Consider the following 10,974-nt stretch of genomic DNA (forward strand, 5'->3'; position numbering starts at 1 on the left):
TGACATAAATGCATGGTTTTAAAAAAATTGTTGTTTATCTATACTTTTCATACATCAAATAATAAAATAAAAAAGAAAATTATTTAAAGACTTACCTTAATATTTTAAATCTGTAAAGGCAAAACTTTCAACAAGTACAATAAGGCCTTTAATATTTTCAATAGTAGTTGTAAGTTCAACAATATCAACCTGCCATAAGATAAAATTAAAGTAGAAATTTTAATATAATTTCTTGACAATTAAAGTGATTATAACCAACTATTATTTTAATCTATATAATGATAGACTAAATATTTATTATATATATATATTATAATAAGTTATATAATAAAAAAGGTTATTTTAACTCAGGTATTCGTTGATTTTGTTATGTGATTGAATTTAATAGACAATTTAGCTAACAGGAATTATTATTACTTCATTTCCCACCATGTTAATATGGTAAATTTATGAAAAATAGTTCCTACCATGTTTCAACATTTTGAAATTGAAAAAAAGTAAAATAAAAATTAATATTACTAACACCCAATTTTGAAAACTTCCATTATTAATTAGTTTGTCCTCTAGAAAATCAACTTATTTTTAAAATGTGACTTTTTTAAGAGAAAAATAAATTAATTTTTAATTAAAAAAGTAGTAATAATAATAAATATTAAAAAAGTGTCTTAGCCAAAACCGCAAACCAGTTAAAGTCAATTTTGGAAAGAAAATTTAGACATATATAATAATTAATATATTATCATCACTACTAATAATATTGTTCTTGAATCAAAATTAGTTATCATATTTCATTTTGTTAAACTGTTGTTGGCTTTTCAAGGTAACCATACATTTTATCTTGGTAACAAAAATTGATGCACCAATAATTAGGAAAACAATGCCACCGATATTTATGATCTGCTGCATATTATATTCATAAAATATGAACCCTGAGTTAAAATAACCTTATTTATTTATTTATATTAAAGTAGAAATTAAAGTGGTTATTTACTACATTTTTTTTACGTGTTTTATTTTCTTTATAGGCTGCACATAAAAATAACTTTGGATAAAGTTAAACATGCATGAAACTTTGTATTCATATTCTTGCATACACTTACACGTGGTATAAGATAACTTTGGGTGGTGCATATTCTATAAACACGTGGTATTGGAATCATGTTCCCAGGAACACGTGTATAACATTAGGTAAGCTTGTATTTGCTTACTCATGTCCTGAGGAACACGTGTATATCAATAAATAAGCTTGTATTTTCTTCCTATTTTTACAACTTCCTTAATTTTCAATGGTACTAGTTACACTGGCGATGCAGCTAGAACCAAAAAGGAAGCAGAGTAGTCAGCAACACATGTTGCTATTCTAACAATTATGGGTATCCTTTTGCATATGCTTTATTACATGTTTTGGGTGGATTTTAGGTAGAAATGTGCCTACCTACTAAATGAGTATTTAATGCAGGTGATCCTAGCTCAGGAACTAAGCTCATTGAGATGATTAAGTCAAAGTCTATATTTTATGATGCACTCAAAGGAAAGAGCCTACCTCTGTTACAGGCCAATGCAGAGTTACCCACAACAAATGCAGGATAATTGGTTGTTACATTGGATCATAAAAATACAGGAGTTATAGACTGTGTGTCTGATAATAATGAAGCTAAAGTTGAATTTCCCGAGTCTTCCAAGATGCTTTCCACCTCTAAAGAATTTCAAATGCCAAAACAAGATATCCCCCCCGAAGCCATCAATGTATCTCTGCAACCTGGTTTAGCAAATTCTATTGATGATGGTTCTAGTTCAAAAAAGAGGAGAGAGAACAAGAAGGCTAATAAGAAGGCACGGCTAGAATCTCTGTAAGTTTCCATAATCTCTCATATCTGTTATTTTGTGTGGTTTTTCTTTTTGCTTCCTTTTCTATTTTTTTCTTCATTCTCCCCCGACCCTCCCTAGCATTTTGTCTACATGTTTCCTTTGTCTGTCCATGTTTTTTGAAGTTTGCATTGTCCAAATGGATGTTAATGTTATGCCTTAGTAAATTACCAGTGAGGTGAACTTGCAATGAATAGTAAATAAAAAGTGAGTAAATATTAGTTTAATAATTTCTGGATACTTGTCATTCTAAAGAAAAAAACAAATTCACCTTACAATCTGTTTGAGATCATCCTTGTTTCGTTGGTGCCTGTATGTTGGAGCTTTTGCTTGGGTAAAAGAAGTTTGTGTAGGTATTACCATATTATGTAGTGAGGGATGATGTGTACAATACATGTTTTAGTGGCTTTATAGTGGGATGTGATTTAAGCTAGATAGGTAAGTGTACATGTATTTACTTGTGTGGGAGGCAAAGTTATTCATATGCTTTTTTTTGTGTATGTGGATGTGTGTATTGTGATTAATTGAATGTTATGTTGTGAAAATTTGCAGCTTACTGGCTACTGCAGTTCCCATGAACCAAGTCCCTCCTTGTTTGATGGTTCAATAAGTTGTGTTTGTATTATGTAGTGAGGAACTATGTATACAATTCATGTTTTAGTGGATTTATAATGAGATGTGATTAAAGATAGATAGATATGTACATATATTTTCTTATTTGGGAGGCATATATATATATATATACATATATATATTTGTGTGGATGAGTCTTGTGATTAATTTAATGTTTTGTGAATTTTGTAGTACTACGTTTCCCATGAACCAAGTCCCTCATTCGATGGCACAGTAAGTCATGTTTGTATTATGTAGTGGGGGACAATATGCACAATACATGTTTTAGTGGCTTTATAATTGGATGTGACTTAAGATAGGTAGATATGTACACATGCTTGCGTGGGAGGCAAAGTTATTTAAATCTTGTTTTGGGTGGATGTGATTAATTGAATGTTGTTTTGGATTTTCTATCTTACTGTTATCTATTAGACACCTTTTTTTCTCATACAATAAATGATATATATAGACTCAAGAATTGTAACATCCCCATAAAATAGGCTTTATTAAACATGAAAAAGAAATAAAACTGAGTTAAGAAAGGTGGAATAGATAACCTAGATGCCTCTAAAAATTAGAGAAGACTCATTGTGTACACACCACCCACCTAAACTAAAAGAAATAATATCACACAAAGCAATATTAATATTTTCACCATAAGCTTTTTTTTAATTGGGCTTGCATAACTCATTATTCTTTGGTGAGTGATCTAATGTTTTTGGCCCTTTCCTTACAGAAACTGAAAGTCGAATGCAATAGTGGTAAGTATAAAAGGTTATAGAAAGAATGCAATAGTGTTAAGTATAAAAGGTGATGGAGTTGGGTTGAAGCAAGTGAAGTAGTCTTGCTCCTTTGGACCTAATCCGAATATGAAGACCTTTTCCTTGAGCTTGCCATGATTCAAATGGAGGAAGAAGATGAATGGAGTGATAGGAGAATCCCTAAGCTAAGGATGGAAGCATCCAAGCTAAAGATCCAAATGAAAGCTCATTTTCAAGCTTAGGAATGGAGGTTTTCCTAAGGCTAGGGTTAGTGAGATTTCTGTGACTCTTGGAGAGAATTTGGCTGAATTAAAACTCAGAATTCTCTATTAATCAAAAGTGTTTACAAGAGTGAAGGTTTCAAGCATTTAAAGCCATGGATCAAAGGAGTTTTGGAGCCATTCCATGTGCACTCAAAAGTGGCGCCAATTTGAATTCAAATTCAAATTTGAATTCAAAGTTGAACGTCCACTTGCACATGCCATGTGCAGCCAGCCCTTCTAGAATTCTAATTGCATTTAGAAGTAATTTAGGGTTCATTTAAGTGTACACATGTGCAGCCACCTTTGGCACAAAACATGTGACTCAAATGAAACTCTAATTACTCTTAAATGTAATTAGCATTCTATGATTCATGCTTTAATACTTAATCCTTCTAAATTCCTATGATAATGGCCTAAATACAATGGCCAAGTAAATTCAATGGAAAGGAAAAATTACAAGAATGAAAATGAGCCCAATATTGGGTACCAAAAGCCCAAAGGCCCATGAAGCCCAAAACTAGGCCCAATAAGCCTATGGCCTAAAATGCTATCCTAAATGGTCCAAAATACAAGACCCAAATATAGGAAACCTATACTAACATGATATATACAAGACATAAGAAAATAGCTAAAACAAGATATGGCCCATGAGAAGTTCAACTTGGGCCTTCCAAGCCCATCGGGCCCATTGGGCCTTGACTGGCCCAAACCTTCCTGTCTAGCCCATTCCTCTTGGCTCTTTCAATGTGTCACCCCTTTCCTTCCTAGGCATGATTCCCTTACAGAACTTTGGCCTTTCCCTTACAGAAACTGAAAGTCGAATGCAATAGTGGTAAGTATAAAAGGTTATAGAAAGAATGCAATAGTGTTAAGTATAAAAGGTTACAGAAACAGAAAGCCGAATGCAATAAAGCAGAGATAATCTTGTCTAATTATTAAAATTTCAAAACAACACAAATCATCATACATCATTCGCAACAATCTCGTAACTAAATACAAAAATAGTAAATATAAAAATAAAAAATAAATGCAATATTTGACTAAAAGAAGGTAATCACATATACAAGAACTCACATTTTTTTATTTCTTATAAGAAGAAAAGAACGTAACTTCAATGAATCTTGCAAAAAGCCTAGTCAAGGATGAATCTTGCAAAAAAAAAGCCCTAGATTTCTCCATGGAAGAGATTAACGTCTTCGTCACAAAATTTGTCATAAATTAACGTCTTCATCACGTAATTTGTCACGATGCATTCATCTATTCATCAAAGAAAAAGTACAGAAAGAAACGAAATTTAATATTTGTTTCAAACTTGAATCAAAGTTAAGCATTAATGGAAAAAAATATTCGATAAAGAAAAAAACAAAGAAACACCTAATGATAAAAACCTGGAATATGAGTCAATAATGTGAATGCTGAGCGTACCTTGAGATACACTTTACGAACAACAATACAAATGTTGTGAATGATGATGAAGGAAGACTCCACAATGAGTGATAAGGATGATTACAACATGAAGGAAAAGAACCGAGAGGGATAGTGAATAGGAAAAGAACTGAGAGGGACAGTGAATAAAAATGTGAACAGTGAGGGACCAATAGAGAGTGTTTTTTTTTAATAAGTGCTTTGTAGTTATTTTTTCACAAAAGTGATTTTTCAATGAGCACCATAATAATTTTTTAAAAAAATAATTAATTTATAAAATTTTATAAATGACGCTTCTATTCACACGCGCTATCTATTTATTTTCTTTAGAAAACCCTTTTTTAGAAAAGTGCTATAACATATTTTTTCATAAATAAAATAATACAAAGATAACATTTGTTTTATTAAGTGCTCTCTATATAAAATCTTTTTAAAATCTTATAAATGACGCTTCTATTCACACGTGCTATCTATTTATTTTCTTTAAAAAGCACTTTTTTAGAAAAGCGCTATAACATATTTTTTCATAAATAAAATAATACAAAGATAACATTTTTTTTATTAAGCGCTCTCTATATAAAACCTTATTATGACGCTTATTTAATTAGGCGCTCTTTTAACGTTTTATGTTTTAAAACACAACACTTATTAATTAAGCGCTATCTATTGCCACTTTTGGTGTAGTACTCTAGCTTGAATACTTTGGATGAACCCTAGAGTCTTCCAATTGATAGTGATAGAGATATTGGGTCCATATAATAAGAGCACCTTGGGAGCCTTTTAAAGACCGGTGAGAATAGTTAGAACCACCTTATACCATGCACCTTTCTTTACAGGGACCTCAACCCATGGATTTAAACATGTATGTTCGTGGGTGTACGTTGTTTGAGCAAGTGTTTGTTTACTTTATTTGTTTCAATAGGAGTGGTTAGAATTTTAAACAAGCAAATAGATAATAATAAATAAAAATAAAAAATTAATACCCTCTTGTATGTCCTTAGGTCATCACTTTAATAACATCATCTAAGTAGTTTCTTTTTCCTAAAAAAAATGAAAAAACATACTCGTTATCATGTATCATCTCTTCATAGACAATCAAAATATGATAAGGCTTAGGTAGAAAAAATTTTCATCATTCTTAGGATAGTACATTAATGTTCATTAATTTTTATCATTAGATTTGGAAGGCATAGATAACAGCATGCATATGGCATTGAGAAAAGTGAACATTATAAATGGTGCAATGCCAAGAGTCAATAGCTTATGTGTCTTAACGCCGAAGGAGGTCCAATCGGATTTCGAGAAATGTTACGAAAGGATTCTTGATCTACTAAGAATAATTGTTAACCTTGCCTTTATGAGAGCCTTGATACATTTTTGGAAATCAGAACTCCACTATTTTGAGCTTCCACACCTCGATATAGTACCCACCATAGAGGAATACGACTTAATGATCAAGTGGCCCAAGTCGGAAGGCGTTTACATTATTAGAGAAAAAACTATTTCCATAGAAAGAGTGGCCAAACTAATCAAATTTCCCCCTCATATATAAACCTTGGAAGGAAATGGGGTAATCAAAGGATGAAAGCTTTCTACACTAGAGAGTCACCTTTCCTTTTTGGCTAATCAAGGAGATTGGTTGATCTTCAACAAGACTTTCGCTCTGGTCATATTTTGGATTATCCTTTTCCTTTTCCATGAGAAGATGGTGGACCACGCTGCAATTGATGATTTCTTTTCCTAGGATGCACATTTGAAGAGTCTTGTGCCTGCCATTCTTATCGACACCCTGATTTCTTTTGACATCTATAACTAGAAGTCAGGAAAGCAATAGAAGTGTTGTAACTTGTTGCTATATGTATAGGCATATACCCATTTATTCACCAAAGGACATATAGGAAAGTTGCCCAATCCATTGAGAAGTTTCCCCAAAATACCCATGCCAAAGAAATACCTATGGGTTGGAAAGCTGAGTTGGAAGGTCATACCGAGGATTCTTTCACATGGGCATGCCTTTAGTTTCGTCCCGAACAAGTATTGATCTGATGTGGCAATTTCCTTAGCATTCCTCTGATGGGACTGAGAAGATGCATAGCCTATTCCCATATGCCAGCATTGAGGCAACTTTGGAGAACTCAGACTTTGCCTAGGTCAAAAGACCATGAAGGGGTTTGTTACCTTTACTCCCCCAAGCAACAAAAAATGAAGAGTGCTATCAAGGAAGTGTGGGACAAACCAGTCTACTTTGGAGACAACAAACTAGGAAGACCTAGGGTAGCTTCTTCTAGTGACTACGACCTATGGAGAAGCGAAAGAGGAACCACCAGTATGATGAGACCTACATATCAATGCAAGCAATAACAAATCGAAACCTTGACCAATAGAATGGAAATTTTAGAAACCTAAGTAAGAGCCTTGGAAGAAAAGGATGAAACATCCAATCTCATCATCAACAATCCACAAAGGCAGTGCAAGAAGAAAGACATGGAGATTGAGCGCCTAAAATATGAGTGTGCTGATAAACATGAAAAGACTATGGTGAAGTTGTAAAGAACCGACCTGGACGCTCAACTTCAGGAAGCTTTATCAAAGATGACACAACTCAAAGCTAAAGTCCATGAACAAAAACAACTGATAAGTGAAGCATAGAAGGACCTATCTATGACCTGATCTGAGATCCAGGTTTGGTGGGATGTATCCCAAGAATGAGCTATCACTCTCTCTAACTTACGACAAAACGAAGAAGAGGGACACAAGCAGTTTGAAGAACTCATCCACCAAAGAGAATCGACCTAGACGCTCAACTTCAGGAAGCTTTATCAAAGATGGAACAACTTGAAGCTAAAGTCCATGAACAAGAACAACTGATAAGTCAAGCACAGAAGGACTTGCCTATGGCCCGATCCGAGATCTAAGTTTGGTAAGAAGTATCCCAAGAACGAGTTATCACTCTCTTTGACTTACGACAAAAAGAAGAATAGGGACACAATTAGTTTGAAGAACTCATCCACCAAAGAGATCGAGCCCTAGAAGTTGCAGAGAACCGACTTGCAGGCTTAACTTCAAGAAGCTTTATCAAAGAGACCTGTTTATGGTGAAGTTGCAGAGAATCGACCTGGTCGCTCAACTTCAAGAAGCTTTATCAAAGATGGCACAACTCAAAGCTAAAGTCGATGAACAAGAACACCTGATAAGTCAAGCATAGAAGGACCTGTCTATGGCCCGATCTGAGATCCAGGTTTGGTGGAAAGTATCCCAGTAACGAGTTATCACTCTCTCTGACTTACGATAAAAAGAAGAAGAGGGACACAAGCAGTTTGAAGAACTCATCCACCAAAAAGACCGAGCCTTAGAAGAAGTTCAAGAGCTAAGGGTGATGACTGGGTATCATCAGTAAAAGACCAAAAAAGAAAAATTGGTTTGTGAAGATATGAACAAGGTGGTCCACATTCAAGCAGAAACAATGAGAAGCCACGTCGTAGAAGCTAAAGATGATCTACAGAGATATTAGCCAAGCATGAACTTCTTTAGACTTCTATGATATTGTCAAAGTGTATTGAAAAGCATTGTATTTGAATGTTCTCTAAACAAACAAATCGATAAGAATGATATTTGTTAAATTTCTCAATTATCTTTGCATTCTATATTGCATTTCATTTAGAACAATACACCTTCCTTGTAAATAAATGAATAAGAATAAAAAGGAAATCTAATATGTGCGTATTAATCAAATAATGAAGTCATTGGTAATCAAATGCAAACTAAACACGCAAAATCGAGAAATGCTTAATCTAAGACCAATAATCTCACAAAAGGAAAAGGGGAAAAGTACGCCAAAATTGACAATTCAAATGTCGAGTCCTTTACCATACACAAGCAACAAAACCGTGCCATGGGTATATGATATACAAAGTTCATCGGCGATGGACTCATCCAACATTACGAGGATAGGGGAATGACTAGAAGCGGACGAATCTATGCTTCTAAAGAACTACAAGATAAGAACTCCAGTGTAAAAGAAAAGAAGAAGGAAGATAAAAGAAAAGAACTTGAGGAAGAAGAAGAACTCCTCAAGTATATTAGGCAGAGTGAGTACTCCGTCATAGATCAATTGAACCACACTCTAGCAAAGATCACATTGTTGTCAATGATCATGAGCTGAGAGCCTCATCGAAAAGCTCTATTGAAGGTCTTGAACGAGGCTTATGTCGCACATAGCATCTCACAAGACAAGTTTGAAGGGATCGTAGGTCACATCACAACAAACAATCATCTAAATTTCACAAACGATGAGATTCCAAACAATGGGGTTGATCAAAACAAGCCTTTACATATTTCTATAAAGTGAAAAGAATTCCTCATCGCTAAAGTCTTAATGGAAAACGAATCTTCCTTAATCGTGCTACCTAAGAGCATATTCGACAAATTGACAATCAAGGAAGCCCAAATGCGACCCAGCCATATGATTGTCCAAGCCTTCGACAGATCCAGAAAAGAAGTAATGGGAGATATAACCCTACCATTCTAGGTTGGGCCCGCTACCTTTGACATCGTGTTCCAAGTGATGGACATCACTCTTGCCTACAATTGTCTCCTTGGGCACCCATGGATACATCAAGCAAAAGTCGTACCCTCCACGCTCTGCCAAAAGGTCAAGTTTGTGGTTAATGATAAGCTAATAGTAGTAAAAGCAAAAGAAGATATGATCATCAGCAAACCATTAACTGTTCCATATGTGGATGCTATAGAGGAAGTGATGAGTCAATATTTTCCCCTATTTTCTTACCTTTCTGTACTTATTTTAATCTCTGATTTGTGTTTAATTGTTTATATTTTGCACTATTTTCTATTTGGGCTTTAATTGGACTGGTAATTCATATTTTAGCTAATTTGAATTTTCTGCATCTAATTATTCCAAATTTTATTTTCAGGGAATTTTAATAATTATTTGGGCTCGGAATTAATTTAGGACTTCAAGTGGAGCTGCTACGTCATTTTCCACCTCAGCATTCATTTTTTAGTTTGTAGGCTATTTTATTGAACTTGGGTCAGGCTTGTATTTTATTGGGCCCAATTTCTTTTTTTTAGGTCATAGGTCTAGGGTAGGGCTGACTGGGCAGCCACCAACACAAGGATCTGATGTGACTACGTAGCACTCTCTCTTCATTTTCCCTTTGTCTTACGTTTTTCTTTCATGTAGCTACAGTGTCTGGACGTTTTGGTTCCCTGTTGCTTTCTTTTACATTTTGTTCTCTTTGAGCTGCCATTTTCGTTCTTCTATTCTCTTCTCTGGTTGTGGAAATTGAATATTTACATTTGAAGAATACATTGCATTTTCTTTTCTGTTGTTTCTTCCTTGCATTTTCATTTTCTTTCTCTGCCTGCATTTTCGTTTGTATTTTCGTTTGTATTTTCATTCTATTTTCGTTTGTATTTTTGTTTGTGTTTCCGTTTTAATGGAAGGCTAAAAACCCTTGGGGTTGGTTCGTTGAGCAGATTGCAATATCTATTTGAGGTTTTATTTGTATTTGAATCTGTGTTCTGCTTGGTTCTTCTTCATTGAACCTCTGAAACATTTTTGACCTGTTCATGCTTAATGAATCAGGTTGCTCACAAGTTGCTTAATCTTGTGGGGAGGTTTAATGTTGTATACGTTTGCTTAATTTGTGTAGGGAAATCTTGAGTTAATCTTCGCTTAGTTGGTTAACTCGGATGGAACAAGGATTAAGTTATGAACAGAGAAATCTTTTGAGGACCACAGATAAAAGAGTTGCAATCTGAACAGGGAACCAATCTGTTTTTACTTGCTATTTTATTTCGTTTTATTGTGTTACCAACTGAAAATCCGAAAACAAACCCACCCCACTGTGTGTTTAAGCCTTTAACAGTAAAAGACGGTCCTTGGGAGACGACCTAGGAGTCACTTCCTAGTACTACATTTAATTGTATTTATTTGACCGGATACGGCTTCGATCAAGAAGCTTTGGAAACAACTTTCCAAGCATTAGAGATCTCCCATGTTGAGAAGGTCTCAAACAAAGGAAGTC

At 34.4% G+C, this 10,974-nt stretch overlaps 1 long non-coding RNA gene across 1 annotated transcript; it reads left to right on the forward strand.

Annotated features, from left to right (window-relative positions):
* The first annotated feature begins 1,285 nt into the window (after positions 1-1,285).
* LOC109793442 (uncharacterized) lies at positions 1,286-2,664 on the forward strand. The gene is made up of 3 exons (XR_002239312.2): positions 1,286-1,373; positions 1,460-1,850; positions 2,419-2,664. It is a non-coding gene; the product is annotated as an uncharacterized LOC109793442 (long non-coding RNA).
* Positions 2,665-10,974: the final 8,310 nt, after the last annotated feature.

The sequence above is a fragment of the Cajanus cajan genome, chromosome 5 (genome assembly GCF_000230855.2).
Source record: "Cajanus cajan strain Asha chromosome 5, NIPB_CcT2T_4, whole genome shotgun sequence".
In the NCBI taxonomy this organism is placed as follows: Eukaryota; Viridiplantae; Streptophyta; class Magnoliopsida; order Fabales; family Fabaceae; genus Cajanus; species Cajanus cajan.